The sequence below is a fragment of the Echinops telfairi genome, unplaced genomic scaffold (genome assembly GCF_000313985.2).
Source record: "Echinops telfairi isolate 266 unplaced genomic scaffold, ASM31398v2 ScPeMD7_39;HRSCAF=148, whole genome shotgun sequence".
Taxonomy (NCBI): domain Eukaryota; kingdom Metazoa; phylum Chordata; class Mammalia; order Afrosoricida; family Tenrecidae; genus Echinops; species Echinops telfairi.
In genome coordinates this window covers 1,822,187-1,828,186 of record NW_022103937.1, presented here as the reverse complement: position 1 = coordinate 1,828,186, position 6,000 = coordinate 1,822,187, and the positions used below count along the sequence as shown (strand labels likewise).

General features: G+C 34.4%; 1 protein-coding gene across 3 annotated transcripts in view; it reads right to left on the bottom strand.

The window, feature by feature from the left end:
• TLL1 (tolloid like 1) overlaps positions 1-6,000 on the bottom strand; it is a 296,082-nt gene that overhangs the window by 57,648 nt on the left and 232,434 nt on the right. The gene's annotated exons all lie outside the window — the stretch shown is intronic.

Below are 6,000 nucleotides of genomic sequence, written 5' to 3'. Positions count from 1 at the left end.
GAGCAAATGTTTTGAGAATGATGAGGGTAACGAATGTACAAATGTGCTTTACACAATTGATGTATGTATGGATTGTGATCAGAGTTGTATGAGCCCCTAATAAAATGATATTTTAAAAATAGATAAATAAATATGCTTTGGTAATGATGATTCTGATTTATTACACCCTTTAAGGTAATCAATGCATAAATCACATGTTAATATGCAGATTTATCATTACATAAACAGAGATCTAGTTTGTGTGTATAGAAAGTGAAATGAACATGATAGTTTTTTTGATTTTTTTACTTTCAGGAAACTGATATTAAAGGAGATCCATATATACATAGATGGAAAATAAAATACAGAGAGACTGTAATTGAAGAGCAAAAAGTGAGAAATATTACATTTCATTACTGATGATCATGTTATTAATAGAAAGTTTGAGGGTAACTATAGAATAGGTGAATGTGATATCTATTTAGAAAGAAATGTTATCAATTCAGCTTAATCTAAAGTGGTTAACCCCTTACATCAAAACTGAAAACAAGGTGCTGACCTTTGTGGTCTTGTGTGAGTGAGTGCTGTAACAATGAAGGATGGTCAGCCTGGAGGAAAGAACTCGGCCTCTCCTAGGACTCATTCACATGCCTTGACTTCATTTTACAACTACATTCCCAAATAAATATAACATTGCAAAGGCTTCTACTGTTCCTTCAAATTATTTGTTAAAAAGTCCTGAAAACTTTCAATTTTATAGGTAATATTTTCAATAAAAGCTCTACCTTGACTATTCAATTATAGTAAAAATATAATTAATGTAATTAACTATATAAATGGTGACATTTTTACATATGATATAATTTAAAATGGCTACACTTGAAAGAATGCTAAATCAAGCATTTGCTTGGAAGGAAATATACAACTGTGACTAATGAGAAAAAACCCCATGGTTTATCATTTATCATTTTAAGATAAAATTAACTCTAATAATAACAAAAATGCAATATCTAAGGAATGATACTACTAAAAAAAGTGGTTTGGAATAAAAAAGGGGGAAAAGGACACATATTATTCTAACAATATTATACTCATATGTAATATTTTAATAGTTACATTATTTAATCTTTAATTTATGTAAATGATAGATCCTTATAATACCACATATGAAAAGACAGTAAATATAAACACTCATGTGGAAATAATTGAAAGCATAGCTCAGCATTAAGTTTAGTGTTGTGTGCACTATATATTTAATATTGGCCCTTCATTTTCCCCTCTGCTACTAAGCAGAGTCAACTCCATGTTAATGGGGTTCATGTTTTCCATTTGAACATCTTGTAAGGCTAGCTGATATACACCTATTATAAATAGTTGAAAACAGCAGAGAATAAAATAGGCATAGTCCCTAAGTGATACACACATAGCAATGAAAACAAATGTACAAAAATAAGATAGCTATAAAGGCAAAGCATAGAAATATGTGAAAGCATTGATGCCTTTTTCTACCTGGACTTAAATGTGCAAATGCAAAGGTTTCAATCGCAGTGCATCATGAATGATGAGTTATATAACAATTGAGTCAATCATGAATTACATAACATCGGGCAAACTCTGGTTTCAGGGTTGATTATGAGTCGAGCTGCTAACTGAAAGGTCAGCAGTTCAAACCAACTAGTGACTCTGCAAGTGACAGATGGTGCTACCTGCTCTCTTAAAGATTTAAATCCTTGTGAATCCGAAGGGGTAGTTCTACTGTGCCCTTTAGGGTCTCTAGGTGGCTAGCAATGAGTTTGGTGTGAGGTCTGGCTTGGGCAAATTTATTTAAGCTTACAAGTGATAAAACTTTAGAGCAGAATTAGAGCCTAAAACTTCATTCCTGGATAACGACTTAATTTTCTCTTTTATAGTCATTAACCAACACATATTATTAATGTCTTAAATTATTTATTATATGGTAAGTGTGTTACCTACATACTTTAAGTTGTTAATTAATATCTCGATGTCTTACATACTTAAATCACTAACAAACACTAGTCTGTCTTATACAAATGTAAATAATTAAAGGAATTGAAAGATTACTTCCAGTCAGACATTCCAGCAAATATTCAGGAAAATGGGGGGTTGGGGGGCTGTGGGGTTGGGCACTGAATACAGTTTAAAGTGCTACAGCTTATAGTAATGATGGTTAAGATCATCTCTGGTTTTCATAAGAAATGTAACACCAAATTAGAATGAGTAGAAATGTTTAAAAGTTTCTCAAGGTTACTTATACACAGGGAATTCAACTTCAACTTAAACAAGCCCTGTGTTTTCTTCACTTCTTTATAGCTTTATTGAATTTCTTTGAAGTTGCTCCTATAAACAGTTTTACCCTTTCAAACTTTTCCTCTTCTGTAGGTCTGCATGCTTGAAGTTCTCCAAGTATCCCTACTAGAGCAGTGTTTCTCAACCTTCCTAGTGCCGCGACCCTTTAATACAGTTCCTCATGTAGTGGTGACCCCCCAACAATAAAATTATTTTTGCTGCTACTTCATACCTGTAATTTTGCTATTGTTGTGAATCAGGTGACTCCTGTGAAAGGGCCATTCAACCCCTAAAGGGGTCGCAACCCACAGGTTGAGAACCGCTGTACTAGAGACTTCTTCAGAGCCCCTGGGAAATGTACAAAGTCAATGTCCTTTGTTGCTAATTGGAGGTTGGAGGTTTGAGTCCTTCTAGTGGTACTTTAGAGCAAGGCCAGGTAATCTACTTGTAAAAATATGTTATGGTGATGTAGTGGTGATGTATTGGGTTGTGATCTAAAAGACTAGCAGTTCAAAAGCACCAGCTGCTCTGCAGGAGAAAGATGGAGCCTTCTACTCAAGAAAGAAATTACAGTCTTAGAAACTCATATGGGTAATTCTACCCTATCCTTTAGGGCTGCTGTGAGGCAACAATGACTCAATGGCAGAGAGTTTGGGTTTTTTATACATATAAGTGTATACACACATATATATAAATATACACACACACATATATATATAAAATTATACACACAATCACATGTATATACATATCCACATCTATATGTGTGTACATACTGGTTTAGCATTTACTTCTAGGATACCAGGTGAATGATATACACTCACTTTCTGTACATGGAAAATATAAATGGCATGCCAAGAAATCTCTAGATTTCTTGTCTCCTAATTTCTTCTACTAGAAACCCAAGTTCTCTAGTCTAAATTCACTACAAGGTACCAGGTATTCTATAATCCAAATCCTCCTTTACTATCACGCTTGTTCACCTCTGCATAGAAACTCAGTACCTTTTAAAAATGGGTATATTGATTTGTACTCAACCAACCACAATGCAATCACACACATTTTCACATATAATCCACCTACCTATCCATTCTTTCAATTATCAAATATTAATAGAGCACATACCTGTACTAGAAATACAGTGAACAGTAAGATATAACTTCCCTTTCACTTTTGTGCCCATATTCCAAGGTCTGAGACAAGCAATGGATATGTAAGCCAATTTCCAAAACATAAATTACAATAGTGGAGAATGTAATGAAGTAAAATCTACTTTTTGTAGTGATGAGCTAAAGACTAAAGTGGGTAAGCAGCATATTTAAAAGCATTTAGGCAAGGAATTTGTGGAGAGGTATTGAATAGCAGAGATCAGCAGAGATCTTAATGAAATGAGAGACTGAAAAAAGATCTTGAAGTGAAGGAATTTCCATGGTATTTTTGAGGAAGGGAAAGAAAGACCAGAAACACAAACAAGGAAGGAGCCAGAAACTTGGGCAGTGATTAATTTGAAAATTGCATAGGTCAATGGTAATTGAGTCTACATCTTATTTTAGCTGGGATTGAAAATCCATGCAAGGCTGTATATACAACAGTGGTAAGAACTAATAGACATTATGAAAGTACGACTCTGGCCGTTGTGTGGAAAACACACAGGAAACATGGGTCAACATCAGACATCACTAGCCATTGGTCAGTCCCAGAGGGAACGGACATGGAGCAAACAAAAATTGTGCTCAAGACATTGGTTAAAAATGATCATGTGCAGGGTATATTTTAAAGTCAAAGTACATGAAATATGTAGATATGTTGGTTGCAATGTTTAAGAAGAAGAGCGCAGTTAGGTGCATTCCTTAGATAGATAGTGACAGCAAGTACTACAATAGGGAAGACCAAAGCAGAGTGCTGGTTACACAGTACGACAAGGGATCGTAAGTTTAGTTTTGTCATTTTAAATTGAGAAGACTATTAGGTATTCATTTATGAGCAGAATATAAAGAAGGTGGAAACGTAGCAAATTCAGTAAAGAAAAATGTCACTAATTGCTTCTTCAGTTTATTTTAAGAGATGAAAAATAAGGTATGGTAACTAGAAATAGTGAAATCCATTGTCAGAAGACTTATAACAAGACCTTTCCTCAGTTCCAAAACATAGTGATTATTTCTGATGGGAGCTTCAATAGGTTTGTGGGAAAGTGGAATGAAAGATAATGGATTTTTTTCTATGAACTAATTGGAAGCTTCTTGTATTTTTTCCATTCAATCAATAAGTAGGTATGAATGTAAATATTTCAAATTTCTATGCTATCTTATTTTAAAAAGAATATCAATATTGGTATATTGATAAATCAGGAATAAAACAAAAAGCCAGTAAAGCGGGAAATTACATTAATTTATTCTTAGATCGATAAACCGAGTATGTTCTCTTACATCACTCTGTGTGAGGAAACTCCATATAACTTCAAATTTATGCTGAAAGAAGATAATAACTTAATTCTTGTAATATCACAAAGCATAGAAAATGCCACCATTGCATAGATATTTTTTCAATTAGTTTTGTCTAATGAGTAAGTAAAATCTTCCAATTTTAATTTGCTTTTAACCAAAAACTTTGTCTATTTTAAATATGATTATAATCTTATCAATCCATTAAAATAATAAATGTAAAGTGAATTTGTAGTCATTAGACTTAAGACTGAAACTCCCTAGTGTGAGAAGAAGCAGATTACTACCCCAAGGGATAGATCTTCCAATATTTAGAAATTCAATGTTCTCATAAATAATTTCTCCTTTCTCTGGAAAGCTGTACTTGAAAAAGTGTTTACTGTTCTTTCTTGTGTACCGGACTCCTGGTATAATAGATTATGCACTGGGCTACTAAATACAAGGTCAGCAGTTCAAACCTATCAGCCACTCCAAGGGAGAAAGAAAAGATGATGGTGTCCACTCCTGTGGAGATTTGCAGTTCTACTCTGGACTATTGGGTTGTTCTGAGCTGGAATCGACTGGACAGATTTGGTTTGGATTTTGTTTATAGTTCTGTAGCTTAGCTTTCATTTGTCATCACTTCTCTTCCACTTGGAAGATTATTGCTCTTTGCCAATACTGCTTAGCTAGACGCACCTTGAATAGTCACAACACAAACCTAACATCTGAGATACAGTGGCCTGGAACTACCATATACTCACTATTGTAATGCCCTCCTTGCTTCATTATGACCTGTATTAATATGCTAGGCTTGGATTTGCTGTTGTGGGTGAATACTATTGGAAGATTTGCCCTATCACTACCTCCATTGTTTGTGTAAATAATGTCCAGTCTTTGAGTCTAATATGTACAAGTCAACCATTCATGTATTGAAGTTCATAGCAGGTCTGTACTCATACAATTTCCCTTTCTCTACAGTGTTTTAAATTCTATATCATTAGTTAAATTAGTGACACTAACAATGCATAGTGTTTACCCATTGGGCTGCTAACTGCAAGATCAGAGGTTTGAAACCACTAGCCAGTTCTTCAGAGGAAGGATGAGGCTTTCTACTCTTGTGAAGATTTGCAAGATCGAGACTCACAGGGGCAGTTCTACCCTGCCCTTTATGGTTGCTATGAGTCAGCACTGAATTGACGGCGGTGGAAGTGATGCCCATGAGGGATGATTGATAATGTGCTCTAACATAAAATAACAAAGATGCCTCTAAGGTAAACCAGAGACATATATA